The sequence below is a fragment of the Schistocerca cancellata genome, chromosome 1 (assembly GCF_023864275.1).
Source record: "Schistocerca cancellata isolate TAMUIC-IGC-003103 chromosome 1, iqSchCanc2.1, whole genome shotgun sequence".
Lineage (NCBI taxonomy): Eukaryota > Metazoa > Arthropoda > Insecta > Orthoptera > Acrididae > Schistocerca > Schistocerca cancellata.
The window spans coordinates 1,186,722,875-1,186,739,581 of record NC_064626.1 but is presented as its reverse complement, the minus strand read 5'-3'; positions in this window follow the sequence as shown (position 1 = coordinate 1,186,739,581).

The following is a 16,707-nucleotide window of genomic DNA, read 5'->3' as shown; positions in this document are numbered from 1 at the left end:
TCTTTTATTCATCTTCAGACGGTTCACGCATTCATTACAACGTTTTTTTTTTTTTTTCACTGTCGAGAAACGTCGGTTTGGAGTGTTTGCTTTCATTACATTCGTCCAACAGACGTGAATGCATTTCCACCGCACTCTTATCGTAAGGATGCGGTGGAAATGTATTCACATCACAGACCAGTCAATTACAGGGATTGTCGTGTAACCACTGCCCACAAGCTGTGCATTATGAACAGGTGCTCGATCGTGTTGAAAGATGCCATCCCTGTGTTGCTCTTCAACATTGGGAAGCAAGAGGGTGCTTAAAACAGCAGTGTAGGCCCTTGCTATGATAGTGCCAGGCAAAACAACTGGAGGTGCAAGCCCCTTCCATGAAAAACATGACCACACCATAACACGACTGCCTCCGAATTTTACTGTTGGCTACACACGCTGACAGATGACATTCACTGGGCATTCGCCATACCCACATCCAGCCATCGGATACCACGTTGTGTACTGTGATTCGTCACTCCACATAACATTTTTCCACTGTTTAATCGTCCAATGTTTACGCTCCTTACACCGTCGTTTGGCATTTACGGCGTGATGTGTGGCTTAAAAGCAGCAGCTCGACCATGAAATCCAAGTTTTCTCACCTCCTGCCTAACTGTCATTGTACTTGCTGTGGATCCTGATGCAGTTTGGAATTCCTGTGTGATGGTCTCCATAGATGTCTATGTTACACATTACGACCCTCTTCAGTTGCCGACGGTCTCTGTCGGTCAACAGACAAGGTCAGCCTGTACGGTTTTGTGCTGTACGTGTCCCTTCACGTTTCCAATTCACTACCACACGGGAAACAGTGGACTAGGGATGTTTAGGAGTGTGGAAATCTCTCGTACAGACAAATGACTCAAATGGCACCATGTCACCTGACCACGTTCGATGTCCGTGAGTTCCGCGGAGCGCCCCATTCTGCTCTCTCACGACGTCTAATGACTACTGAGGTCACTGTATGGAGTACCTGGCAGTAGGTGGCTGCACAATTCACCTAATATGAGAAACGTTTGTTTATTGGTTGTCCGGATACTTTTGATCAGATAATGTACTCCAGTACTGACTGTAAAGTACTGAAGATGCACAACGAGTGTGTCTTGCAAGGAAGGCTTCCTGCAGCGTGGAAGAATGCTGAGGTAGTCACAGTGAAGGAGAGGACAAGGATCCGACGATACTCAAATTCAATGGACCAGTTTGTCTTTCGAATGTTCTCGGCGTGATATTTCAAAAAAGTTATTATGCATGAGATTACAAGACCAAAGGCTGATACACGGGATGAGCCCTCAGCACTACAGGTTTAGAAGAGGCAAGTCAAATGAAGACGCAATTACTAAAGCGATCTCGCTAGCGTCTGATACTCATTCCATGTACGCTTTAACGATATCATCAATATTGCTGGCGCTTTCGGTAATATCTGGTAGCCGTCTTCCTTTGTTTGATTTAGGGACTTTGAGTATTCAAAGGCGCTGTAAAATTGCATGAGGCACTATGCCTCTCGGACTATAATGGTAGACAGTAACAAAAGCCTAACCTTAGGGATCAGTGTGTAGTCTAGAGATTTTGGATGGAGCATTGGAGTCCGTACTACAGAACCTACAGGACAGAGGTAACGTAAGTGGACCGGTACCATTTGCAGATGAGGCGCTGTTCGTTCTTAGCGGTGACTCCAGAAGAAGAAGACTATAGAAGACCAATGTAAAGAAGCACTCTTTGCACTCGAAGAAAGGCGTCGAAGTGTCAAAGAGTCTCTAGAACCTCGCGAAACTGTATACATCCTGCTGACAGGACACCTATTAAGAAAGCCTACTACAGAAATAATTAAAGAAAAAACACAGTAAACTAGATATCTGGGGGTATTCCAGGCGGAACGTCGTAATTTCGCACATCATATAGAGGAGGCAGGTAGAAAACAAATTTATAACTGTTGCAAACAGTCGATTTCGTCTGCTCTTGTAAGCAGTCAGAGCATATCAACAATTTACACAAGCATCATCAGCAGGATACTATGCGAGCGTTTTGGATCATACACTGCAGTTTGTGAAGCCAGTCTCATTAATGAGAAGGGTTCAACAAGGGCTGCTGCTAAGATGAACGGGGGCCTTCTGCACTGCGCCGAAGAATGCATTGTTAGCATCTCTAGCTATATGCCAGTTGGGCATGGAAGTTAGGAAATGTTAAAGAAACACTATCAAATGGAAATACGAAGGATACTCGGAAGAAAGTTAATAAGAGGCCATGTATTAGAACTGGGGTTAGATGTATGGGGCATTTCAGGCACATCTCTCTAATATCAGCGAGAGGTCCCTTAACCCATAGAGTGGACTGACACATAATCTGACCGGTCATGGCCTGTATGATACAAAATCAAAGGCAGATGAAAGATATTTGCATCTGCAGTAGTGCAGGCCATGCAGAACACACACTGTGGGACTGTACACTCGGTAGGTCGCCGCTAGTAATGGCCGTCAGGCATTGAAGATGTGGATCACACAGCAGCACTGAACAGCGAGTCAACCTGGCACATCTCGGATAACACCGCAGGGGCAGTATCCAGGACGGCCAAGGAAGACTTCACACGCCATCCAACCACATGCCCGCATGGTTGTTACACAACATACTCTGTAGATGAAGAGAAGACAACTGTGGTCAGCGACCACCTAATGAAATAGATTCTAAAGAGTTTATGTTTCGTTGGTGAAAGCGATAGCAGAAGTGTGGATTCTGAGACGTAACAGTGAACTGTGGAATTGCTTGTTACAGTGGAAACGCTGGTGACATGCTGCCCTACGTCCAAGGAATCAGGCAGATAACGGGTTTTCAAAGAGGTAGCGTGAGGGTGGATCAAATAACGGTAACAACCATCTACATTTTAAATGTACCAAATTAAATGAACGAAAGCAGAGCAGATTCTCTAGTGATAACTGTTCTGTTAGTGGTTAGGTAAGTGGTTAAGAGTTCTCCTGTATTTTGTAGTGTTAGAAGTGTTTGTAATATAAGTATTGAAGTACTATAACGGGCGTTCAAAAAGAAACGAGCCGGAGTCTGGAATGAGCAAACCGGTAACAGGAGGGTAATATCGTGGCGTGTGTAACGAGGTGTGGTTCCAACCAGAGCGTGGAAGTTCACAGCCATTCGCTAGAGGGCACGCGTGCAGGTCATGTGACTATAAAGAGCTAGCAGCAGCATGGATCAATCGTCCAACTCTGCCTCACATTGCAAATAGTGACATGGAGACGTCAAAAGAAGAGCAAAGAGATGTTGTTCGTTTTAGAATAGTGGAAGGAGTCACAAGTGTACGGCGAACACTGCATGTCCCTTGCAAGGGTCAAGGCGTGGCACAAGCGCTTCAGGGAAGGACGGGTGTCATTAGCCGATGAGGCACGGTCTGGAGCACCACACTGCATTACCGACGACATCGTCCAGCTGGTGGATGCACTCATTACCCAGGACCGCCGAGTGACAGTGAAAGTCATAGCCGCTGTGGTCGAACTGAGCGCCGGAAGTGTTCATACCATCATGAAGGAACAACTGCACTTGCGTCAAGTGTGTGCCCAACGGGTACCCCGCAGTCTTGAACCACACCAGGAAACATGTTGAACAGCCCACTGTTTTGCTCATCTGCAGCGCTGTGCTCGGGAAGGAAATGCGTTCCTGCACGAGTGGTGGCTGGAGATGAGTCATGGTGACAACACTTCGAACCAGAAGCAAAACGACAAATTCTCCAGTGGAAGCATCCAGGGTCACCACCACAAAAAAAGGCCAAGGCCATCCACACGAGTTCAGGTAACGTAATGCTGACGTTCTTCTTTGACCAATATGGCCCTCTTCTGATTCACTTCTTGCAGCATGGGACAACAATGAATGTCCAGCGTTACTCGGAAACCTTGACCACCCTTCGCCAAGCGATCAAATCAAAACGATCAGGCAGTCTCACCTGTGGGATCACTCTGCTCCACGACACTGCAAAGCCTCATACGGCCAACACAGTCGCGGCACTTCTGCAGAAATTCAAATGGGAGGTTCTCGGGCACCATCTGTCCGGACCTCTCTCCCTGTGATTATGCCGTTTTTGGTCACCTCAAAAAAGCTCTCAGGGGCAAACGATTCACCGCGGTCGACGACGTCCAACTGTACGTGCGGAATTGGTAAACATCGCAGCCCCGGGAGTTTTATGAGACAGTGATTCACCGTCTTGTGTCACATTGGGACAAGTGTCTCAACAGCCAGGGTCATTACTTCTAACATACAGGTACTGGTCTCTGTAATTATGCCTCCCTCTCGTTTCTTTTTGAACGCCCCTTAGACCTTATTATTAAATACTAGAATCAAATAAGCTATATATATATAGTATAGGTCATCTCTTCCCACTTTTGGCGCCCTGGTCAACAAGTTGCTGAAGGTGGATTGAAGCTACACTGTCGGAATTGCTGCAATCTCTTCCAAAATTTTCTGCTGCAGTTCTTGAAGACTTTGACGGTTGTTGCGATACACCTTCTACTTGAGGGCTGTCCGTACAATGTAATCGCACACTGACAGATTACTGCGCCTGGTGGCCAGCTAGGACTACGACCAGACTGACGTCAGTTAACAACTCTATCAGGTGTGAAGACTGTGAAAATGTGTTACAAGTTTCGGCTGGCTATGTGGGCAATTGCCTTATTCTGTTGGAAGTAACTGCAGATCTTTTCCTCCTCCGTTAAAGATACCAAAAATTTACGTCCAAGCGTATCCACTCAGCCGAGTCAAAAAACGGTTCAAATGGCTCTGAGCACTATGGGACTTAACATCTTTGGTCATCAGTTCCCTAGAACTTAGAACTACTTAAACCTAACTAACCTAAGGACATCACACACATCCATGCCCGAGGCAGGTTTCGAACCTGCGACCGTAGCAGTCGCGCGGTTCCGGACTGCGCGCCTAGAACCGCTAGACCACCGCGGCCGGCCAGCCGAGTCACTTTTATTTGCCCATCCCTGTGTATACAATTATCAAACAGTATGTGAATTGCTGGGCTTACACTAGCTTCTTCGACAATATGCAGTAATTGTGAAGCGTAAATACAATGACAGAAAAAAATCGGAAAACCAGGAAGTTGGTAGGGGCTTTTCTACATGATTTGCATGTCACATATACTCAAATTTCACCCCAGTTGCAAAGAGGGCGCTAGTGGTGCCACTATGAGGATGCAAATCAGATTTACTGAAAATAGATACCAATATCAGTGAGTCTGAATAAGGACTTGTTATAGGCCTGCGGGAAGTAGGATTTTCCTTCTGCGTTATTGCAGATAGACTTGGCATGATTGTAGCCACTGTACATGAGTGGTGGCAGCGGTGGTCACGATAATGTCACGGGTGCATGAAGGCTTGGCTTCGGATAGTCACCTGGCTCTACCGAGGGGGGAAGACCGCCATGTTCGACATATGGCACTGGCAAATCGTACTGCACCTGCTGCAGCAATATGAGCAGCAGATGAGACCATACTGACACAACGAACTGTTACACATCGGTTATTTCAAGGTCAGCTCCGAGCCAGACGCTCTGTGGCATGCATTGCACTGGCCCCAAGCCACCGCCATTTGCGACTTAATATTTGTCAAGCAATAGCTAATTAGAAGGCATGTGGAAGGCCGTTGTGTATCGTGATAAAACCTTCTCTGTTGTGTCTCTGTGATAGTGAGGGCTGTGTTTTGGTTGTCATTTTGTATGACAGCAGGAGCACTCTCATTTTATCCCACGCACCATGACCCGCAAGTTATTTCGTCAGTCTAATGGCTCTAGCTGTTTTGTTGACGTTTAACGAGCAACATTCCAGAAGGTGTGTACCAACAGGATAATTCTGCCCACATAACCGCTGTTGTAACCCAACATGTTGTACGGAGTATTGAGGTGTTACCTTAGCCTGCTCGATCACCCGATCTGTCTCCAATCGAGCGCATACGGAACATCCTCTACTGACTGACCAGGAATAAAAGGCATGACAGTACGCAGCACAGACTGACAACCGGCACCTATAGATGACAACACACGCTCCTTTGCATGTTTGTATTCAACATCATGGCGGTTACATCGGTTATTAATGTACCTGAAGATGGTGGCCGCTGTGGCCGAGCGGTTCTAGGTGCTTTAGTCCGGAACCACGCGGCTACTAGGGTCGCAGGTTCGAATCCTGCCTAGGGCATGGATGTGTGTGATGTTCTTAGGTTAGTTGGGTTTAATTAGCTCTAAGTCTAGGGGACTGATGACCTCAGATGTTAAGTTCCATTGTGCTTAGAGCCATTTGAACAATTTTTAGTAGCAGAAGTTCAAATTTGAAATGGCTTATGTCCCATTTACATTAACCTGCGATATTTCAATTTTAATCACATAAATGTGTCACCTAGACAAAAGTATTAAAGAAATTTTTTTACTAAACTTTAATTATTTCTTGATTTAGGAAATTTTTCCCCTTCAGTGTAAATAAAAGCTACTGGGATACTATTGACGTCTGTAGCCCGGATTCTTGGGTAACCTCTGATGTGCTGCGGCCCATGCGTCTAGCACTGATTTTCGTCCCAAGTTGAAACTCACTTAACTCAAGACATGCTGCCAAATAAGACGGCTCTGCCACTGCTTATGCCATATTCAAATTTTGGACGCAGCAGGCGAGACAGAAGATAATGTCCAACTCAGTACCAGTCAATACAAATTTCGTATGTGGAGAGGCGAAAATTGCTAATCTCCGCGCAGCCCATATCCTCGGCAACCGGCGCCCGGCATTTGAAACGCAGATGTTCACAGCCAACCCCTTGCTTAATGGGATTTACAGTTAATTAGCATTCCACAGGCGGTAACTCAGTCGAAATTGTGATCCTTTAAACGAATGGCGGATTATCCAGATACTGAGGTCCGTTAATTAAAAAAATATCAATTTATTGGCTACAAATATTAGATGTTGAGTGGCTGCTAAGCTTCAGATTAATGTGACGGCTACGTGGAAGGACGATTATCGGCATAAAAATAATATTGTAGCAGCGAGACAGCGTTATTTCTGCGTTTCCAAAGCATTCTCATTTCCACTAACTCCCTTTCATTGGTCCATCTAGCAGTTAAAACGACTGACATGCCAATGACAAGGATAGAGTTAAACAGAAAATTAATGGAAAGTTTTGTGAGAACTATGTTTATTATAGTCCTAATAATGCAGTGTAGCCCAGTGGCCTTTGCTGTTCAAGTTTACGTGTAAGACGTAATCTCGATATGCCAAAGGTATAATGCAGCCTCATCCTATCCTTGTTCTTCATTTACACCGTACACATATCTTTGATGGCTTAAAATATTTGTTCCGAAATATCGTATGTAACGGTTTTTTGCTTTATTAATATTGTACGTGCTATTTTTGTAATTGATTATGTAAAAGTGTCAATGTATGTTTGATCTTCTTTGTAATGCTTTTCTGCCATACGCTGTGTAAAACTCGATGTCATATGCAGCACTGTTGTTCGAACTCGGATGCAGGAGCTATACTGTACATCGATAGTTGGGAGTCGAACAGTGACATACGGTAGGAGTGCAGCATCGTGGCGTGAGTGCATCTGTCGTATAATCGTGCTAGGTAAAAGCACGCGAATATTTATGCCCGCTTTTGTATTTTCGATCACGGTACAAGCAAAATTTTGACATGGACTTTATGAAACAAAAAGTTAGACTGTGAATACTTTGAGCTTCATTGAATACTATAAACAGCAGTGACAACGCTTACGTGAATGGACTGTGATTTTGATGGTTTAAAACCGAACTGTTTTGTGAAACATTTAGTTGCAGTAACTAATATAGTTTCACTTTATTACCTTGTGAGTAACTTAACGACCTACCGAGGTCGTTAAGACTTTAACTGTCGCCGTTAATAGTTTAAAACTGTTCGTTACGTGTGGTAATGTTTTTTGCCAGAACTGTGATTTCGCAACCAACATTGCTAAATGCAGACGGTCTATTAACTTCGCGATCGGCCAGTAAAACTGTATTATATACTGTTTTAAAACTGTGTGCGGGGCGTTAGGAATAGAAATGTGTATGTAAAGAACGTTTCAATCATACAAATATGAACGTGGATTTCTACGGCAACAACTACGTCTAATCGGCTTGTGAACAAAGGGAAGATGGAGGATAATATTACCGCTTGGAGAATCATATACCAAGAAAGAGGACAAATCCATTGCAATTTCATGACTGATGGGGCAACATTAATTCCGCCGCCAGCATCACAGAACCGCTATTGACGTCGCAAGCAGGGAAGGTGCGACGACACGCTATCTCAACCTGTAAAGGCTTAAAGCATTTCAAATAGATTTAATGCAATTTCTTTTTCGTTTGTGATAAATTTTCTCAATATTTATTATCCTGAGAAATGAATATAATTTCAAAAAAATGGCTCTGAGCACTATGGGACTTATCTTCTGAGGTCATCAGTCTCCTAGAACTTAGAACTACTCAAACCTAACTAACCTAAGGACATCACACACACATCGATGCCCGAGGCAGGATTTGAGCCTGCGATCGTAGCGGTCGCACGGTTCCAGACTGTAGCGCCTAGAACCGCTCGGCCACTCCGGCCGGCGAATATAATTTCAGTGTTGGGTGTTTGCTATCTTCGTTAACACTGTTGACACACCACTATTAGCAGTTATTGCTATTTAGTCCTATAATCCTATTAATTTATCTTATTGTGGTTGTTATTTAAAACGACCTCTGTGGCCGAGCGGTTCTAGGCGCTTCAGTTCGGAACCACGCGGCTACTACGATCACAGGTTAGAATCCTGCCGCTGGCATGGATGTGTGTGATGTCCTTAGGTTAGTTAGGTTTAAGTAGTTCTAATTCTAGGGACTGATGACCTCAGATGTTAAGACCCATAGTGCTCAGACCCATTTGAACCATATTTGTTATTCCGTATGTTATACGTATTAGTTTTGAGGTTTGTATTTTGATGCATGGGTGTAGTGTTTTTTATCGTACGCCACTAAATTCTGAGCGCTGATTAATTATAGTTATGCCGCTCGTCCGCTATTGGTGCTAGGCACGCTGTAGGTGGGAACTTGAATTTTACAGCTGACAGCTACCTGAAATGCGTTTATATTCAATAAGACGTCATATTACGGCATACACATGATCAAGGGCGACATTATTTGCCTCTTACAGTCACAACTGGATAAAATTATAGCAATTCCCTAAATTATTTACAAATGTATTTACGGGAGTTTTCGTGTTTCATGATCTTTTGATGTTCGTTGCCAAACTCTGACATGATTATTTTCATGAAGTTTGGAAGTAAACAGGGTTCTTTTCGGTTTAGAGCCGCGCTGGGTAGCCGCGTGGTCTAAGACGCCTTGTCACGGATCGAGTGACAGCCCCCATTGTAGGTTCCAGTCCTTCCTCTGTCATGGATGTGTGTGTTGTCCTTAGTGTAAATTAGTTTAAGTAGTGTGTAAGCTTAGGGACCGATGACCTCAGCAGTTTGGTCCCATAGGACTTACCAAAAATTTCCAATTTCAGTTCAGAAAATCGAAATTCAATGTGAAAATTGAGCAAAGTAGATCTCTGAGTACTGTTTTTCTTTCATATATAGTTCAGTTCGTGACAGGATGAGGTAAAGCAGCATGTTAAGGCTTAATTTCGTTACACTGCAGCATCATTTTGTTCTCTCCTCCCCCCTGTCTCTCTTCGTCACTCTCTCTCTCTCTCCCTCTCTCTCGCTATCACTCCGTTTCTAAACACTGTGTCCTCTTTAAGTACATTTAAGCGCGTTTTCCTAGAATATAAACTCAAATATTTTTACTAATAACATACTCGTATATAGTAAAGTACTTAATATATTATATTAAATATATTATGTTATTTAGTTTTTCATTGTTATTAGTTGAAAAGAAATATTAAATAACAAAAGACAGCAATAAAATAAATTTATTGGAATACAGATCCGGCGGGGTGATCGAGCGGTTCTAGGCGCTACAGTCTGACATCAGAAGTTAAGTCCCATAGTGCTCAGAGCCATTTCAACCATTTGGAATACAGTGTTTTATCAGATAATTGCAATTTTGTTTTTGCACTGTGTAGCTGGAATCAACTCAAACAAATAATGATCCTCACTTCTTTCATGGGGCGGTAAGTATAAAATTGGTTGCGTAGGATTCTTCCCCTACCAAGAAAATGACCTATAAAGAAAAATTTTACTTGGTCATTGGACAGAACTGTCCGAAATTATTCTAGAGCGATATTAGCTACATCGATATGTATTAAAAGGGACTGTAGAAAACGAAGAATATCCAATACTCCAGTGACGAGTCGTGTGCCGCCCCGCCGCGCACTGCCTGCGCCGCGAGGGGTAGCCGCGTGGTCTGGGGCGCCTTGTCACGGTTCATTCGACTCTCCCCGTCGGTGGTTCGAGTCCCCCCTTGAGCATGGGTGTGTGTTGTCACTAGTGTAAGTTAGTTTAAGTTAGATTAAGTAGTGTGTAAGATTAGGGAACGATGACATCAGCAGTTTGGTCCCATAAGAACTTACCACAAATTTCCAAACATGCACTGCCTGGTGCCACCGTAAAACAAAGACAGTCAGTACTGGAGTATGACAGAACTGGAGTACTGGTTATTTTCTGTGTCTAGATCTTGCAGTCGAGTGGCATCGGCCTTTACGCTGCTTCAAGAGTCGCCTACCATTCACTACAGAAATGTGTGGCTTGTAAGGAGCTGTTCGACTATTGTACCCCATTACTCTTAGCTCCCTATGCACAGTTATTGTGTTAGGTTGACTGCTGGAAGCATTTTTGAACTCACGAGTAATTTCTACCGATAATTTAATGGGATATTTACAACCATTCTTCGCAATGCTCGACGGTCCATCAGCACATGTGATTCTGCCACGTCTTGGCTTAGCAGGTAGTCTGGTGCTTAGCGTCACTGTCTCTGGATCACGGGGTCCCGGGCTCGATTCCCGGCCGGGTTGAGGATTTTTCTCTGCCCGGGGACTGGTTGTTGGTGTTGTTCTCATCATTTCATCATCATCATCAGCATTCGTGACAGTGGCTAGACTGGACTGTGAAGTACATTGAACTGTGTAAGAATTGGAATATTGCACGGGCGCTGATGACCGCAGTTAAGCTCCCTAAAAACCAAACATCATCACCACTGGCTTAGCAGCGGTTGCTCCTTCGCATTCGCAGTCGACTGGAAGGCTTTGGATGTTTGTGGTCTATTTTTTACTCACCTGACCTCCAGTGACCACGTTCGAATTCACTGAGCTCCCATGCTTCACACATGTTTACCGCAGAGATAAATCTATCAAAATTCACCAATACGGCCTGTTTACTGTAACTTTCTAAATTAATCCAGCACACTGTACAGAAACCACGAGGGTTTAGCGTTGCCGGTTATTGCTCTGAAGTACCCTAGTTCCACAACAGGGTGATGCGCGCTCCACCCGGCGCTGCTGGCTGCTATTTCTGCGGCTTTTAATTTATTCCCGCGCTATTCCTGCCGCGATCACCCGCAAGCCCACTGGATGTACCGCTGGCGTGTTTCATTACGTTAATCGCTTTCGCTTGTACCCCGAAAGGTGCTGAATGAATGTAGTGGCCATCACGACCGTAAAGCTGCCGGAATACGAGGCGAACAAGCGGTCGCAGAGCTCATTTCAGCGCCAGAACTGCCACCGTATGGAGATTGCGGTTAGCGCCGACACATTTTTCTGGCGCGATGGCCGCCTGCGTTATTTCAGTTGGTGGACTGAGGGGGATGAAAAGGGGGGGAGGTGTGGAGGAGAGGGGAGGAGTGAGCAGAGGTGCCTAATTTGGCGGCAGTCGGCATACGCGACGGGCTAACTGGAAGCGGCGGAGCTCCGGCGGCCTATTGTGTCTGAATGCACTAGCCACATACGCACAGGTTAAGGCGCCCCGTTGTATCTACACATGCATGCATATGTGTCTGTTCGTTTAGAGCTCTGTTCGGCAGTCGCTGCAGCCACCCACGTCTGCCTGCGGCGGCAAAGCGTTGCACGTGTATTACTGTTTCTGCAAAGCAGCGATAGTTGATGAGTTGAAGCTTAACCACTCTGATGCAGATAGCCCACAACAGTGAGTAATTTGGTAACTACACGTGGAGGTACAGGGTAAAGCAAAATTCTCGACGCGTACTTCGTAAAGCGATTCCTCTAGATTTGCGTCTGTTCTCCGCAAGCCGCCTGACGGTGTTCGGCGGAGGGTACTTCTGGTACCACTAACAGATCCCTCCTCCCTTTCCTTATTCCACTCACAAATGGCGCTCGAATGTTTGCCGGTAATCCATATTAGCTCTAATTTCTCGAATCTCCTAATTACGAATTAGCGAGACATATGTGGGTGTAAGTACGAGTAATATGATGTACGCCTCTTTCCTGAGCGTACTCTCTGGCAATATCAATTTAAATTTTAAATTTGTGGTAAGATCTTACGGTACAAAACTGCTTGGATCATCGGTCCCTAAGCGTTCACACTACTTAGTCTAACTTAAATTAACTTACGCTATGGACAACTCACACACCCATGTCCGAGGGAGGAGTCGAACCTCCGACGGGGGAAGCCGCGCGGACCGTGACAAGGCGCCCCAGACCACGCGGCTACCCCGCGCGGCCCATTTGAATTGTAGATTCAAATGGTTCAAATGGCTCTGAGCACTATGGGACTCAACATCTATGGCCATAAGTCCCCTAGAACTTAGAACTACGTAAACCTAACTAACCTAAGGACGTCACACAACACCCAGTCTCCACGAGGCAGAGAAAATCCCTGACCCCGCCGGGTATCGAACCCAGCAACCCGGGCGCGGGAAGCGAGAACGCTACCGCACGACCACGAGCTGCGGACTTCAATTGTAGAGACGTGGGACTTAGGGAAGGCAGGAAAAGATGTGAACGGCGCCTAATAAGTTACGTTTGCTTCCACAGTAAACACATACACTTTATTTCAGGAAATAATTTTTTAAAAACAATCAGTTGACTGTAACACAAGCTGAAGGCCTTATTAAGAAAGAATTCAAATTATTTGTCGGCTGAAGGCCACGAGCAATACTTCAGAACAATTAACAGCTGAAGTCTCTGAATTACAAATGAGGAAGACAACTACACGTTAAAAATGCTAAAATAATTTTTTAAACCATCATTAAAAAATTGAGCGTAACACTAGCTACATTGACGGCTGAGGGCTTTATTACAAAGAATTCGAATTATTTGTTGGCTGAAGGCCACAAGCAATAGGAATAATTTAAACAAAATATAATTTTTAAGCAATTGGCACAATTGGACCAAATAAAGAAGGAAGTGATCCACAGACAGTGCTCCAATGATCGACCTGAGAAAAGTCCCTACAGCTGCTTAAGCGGTAAGAGAGGCAGCCAAGTGCTATTTTCACCTAACAGGATGGCAACTCAAACTAGGGATAGTTTAAACGCCTATCAATGCTCTTACCAAATCCACCTAACGTGTGATAACCATTACAACAATGGAATAATAGAAGCGAGGACGAAGTGACAGACCGCATTGCATCTTCAAATCAAGGAACCACTACAACCAAGGTAGACACCGCAATCAAGGAGGCTGTTCAACTACACGTCATGCCGGACAGCATTGGCAAGACGAGGAAATGTACCCTGCCGCAAAAATACGCTTACCTCCAGGGCAGGTAACTGGGGCGTTAGCGGCCACTAGGCAGTAAAATACCACTGTTTGAACTTCAGCAGTAATAACACAAAATTCAAAAACTAGTAACAGGCAGTAGAAGATGGCTAATCGATTCTGCCAACTCGTCAAGCCCCACTTGTTGCTGTTCATCTCACAGTGACCTTGCGAGCAGCAGCGCACGAACAAACAACGTGATCACAAATAGTGGAAGCTTCACTACTGGGTTAATGTTCAGTCAACTCAACGACCTGGGTCCGGTGGACAACGACGTTTTGGCCCTCGCAACTACAGCCCCTCGACCCGGCAATATCTGCGTGCCGCCAGTGGTCCTGGCACGTCCTTGCACTGCAGGGCCTCTCTGCTGCTCCGTCCCAACGGAACTTCTGACACACACAATCCGGAAAACACTTCACGTCCTTCCAGAGATAGTATGGGTACTGGATATCGGTAAACTCTGCTGCTGCCACTCGCGGACAGACAACGCTAGCAAACGTAGTGGCGCCAGTAAACAGAAGAAGAAAACGAGAAACAGAAGAAGAAAACGAGACGCCACTATCCCTATTACACGATGCCAACCAACCAACGGCACCAACGCGTGCCGCACACGGCTCACCTCTCTTATACCATCTGTCACTGGAGATACAGAGCATCTCCGTAACGCTCTCACACTGACTAATATGGTTAGGAGTGTGTGTGTGTGTGTGATGAAGAGTGGAGTTTGCTGGGAGTTTTACTGGACTAGTTCCAAGTTGTCATTTATTACTTAGCGGTAAGAGCGATTTCGCAAACATCAATCACGACCCAATTTAGTAGGCATTTACATTTGGTAACATTAGCACATTTAAAGAAATTTTTGATCTTGCCAGTTAAAAAAATGACAAATTACGGAAAGTGTGGTAGAGTGACCCATAGATAGCGAGAGGAATTTACTTGTGTATTATAAATGCCTCTTCTCAAAAAATTTCCGTCCTTCATACTTCCTCCGTGTTATCACAGATGACGTGTCACTGATCTCATTTGCACTAAGACCGCATTACACGCGAGATATCAAGTAGTTTCCAACACCCTGAGTGGAATGTTCAAATTCTGAACAATATTTACCAACCTGGAGTCTTCTGTAGTTGTTGTCCTCTGAACAGAAAACTGCAAGTAGCTCGCGAGGCTGTAATAGACTGTTAGCAAGGAGCTGGTATTGTACAAATAAATGAATTTTGAATTGGCATGTTTAAACGGCAGGCCACTTCCTTTTTGTTAGCAGAATACGAGAAAATACAAAATTTTAGTCCACTTTATTAATCACAGATTCCCATTCTTCCCCCTTTCATAAAAAATAAAATAATGAATTGCATATTTGCGCAAATACTATCAAACTGTTCTCAGTTACATACCCAAATAATCAGAGATCACTAGTTAAGTTCTTAACTGATAGTGACCAAAAAAGATAACATGTCGGTCCTCCGAGACTACCGAACCAGCTCTGATCTTACAGCTGAACCACTACTCTCTCCCCCCCTCTCTCTTCTAGGCGCTTCAGTCGCAGGCTCGAATCCTGCCTTGGGCATGGATGTGTGTGATGTACTTAGGGTAGTTACGTTTAAGTAGTTATAAGTTCGAGGGAACTGATGACCTCAGATGTTAAGTCCCATAGTGCTCACATGCCATTTTTTTTACTCGTCCAAGTTGGCGCGATCCGAAGATCTCCGAAGTGCTTTGTCTGGCTTTTCTTGTATCTATTGTTTATTATTCTGTTGGTAGTTAATACTTTTGGAGCAATGAAATGATGGCCTGCTATTGAGAGATGTTTATAAGAAAGGGAGGTGTATTCACTGTTTTCTTTTTCTAATAATAATAGTAGAGGTTTACCATTATGGCGTGCTACTTCGGAATGCAGCAGCCAATCGCGGAGGACGACTACAATTTAGGCGGTCTTACAAACGATACCCGTACCTAACAAACCATCTGTCACCGGTGTCTCACACTGCATCACATCAGTTCCCCAATTCTCTCTTCTGAGATGTTCTAAGAAGATTTTCTTGTGGCTTAATATGATGGTTGTGAAGCCATAAATATTACAACGGTAGTTCTCCGTGCGTTTGAAAAAACTCTTCCACACCCATATTAAAAGAAACATTAAAACAAATACCAAAATATTTAACAGATCTTCAACGCTTCACGTAGCCCTGGTGCAGGAAGTACTCAAAATTATTACTGTCGAACGGTTACCAAAATAATCACCTGCTGATCATCATATTAATCTCTGAATCATAATAGCTCTCTCATATAGATGGTACCCATCTGTACACACTCTCGTTGCAACTATTACACAAAACATTTCATAAAGAAGCGAATGGAGGCTCCTTCAATAACTGAAAAAACATCAGGTTTGCTTGGATCACTTAAGGACGTACGTAACGCAACCCCACACTTGCGCTAGATACAATTACACTAACACATACTAGTTCAACACGACATGTGTCCCTGTCATGGTGACACTTACCGGTCGCTCTCTTCCGCCCTGGAGGGGAGGGGAACCCGTTGCCAATCCCGAACTACCCCTGGAAAACAGGTGCATGACCGCTGCCTTCATCCCAAATTTATGTTGGCACTAACCAACCTACAGGGTAACCATATCTCTGCCTTGCCACTACCAGCAGACGAACTCTTGATATGAACTAGAAGTTAATTAACCCAGGACAACGTAGAGGGATTAAGGAATGGAACTGCATTTATCTGATTACTAATGAAATAAACTGGTAGTCCATTTCTTCACTCGTGTTTTAACATTTCTTAAATTTGGAAATATGATGAAAGTTTCTCAAAGATCAATAGTGTTCAATATAATGCGACGGAGCAAGCTAATTATAATGAAATTGAACTTGCTATTACCTCTCAATCTGTCGCCTGTGCTCGCGACACGATCCAGCTCTCACACCTCGATGAGTCCATACATAGGCTCACTACTCACAAGCATACTCCAACCAATA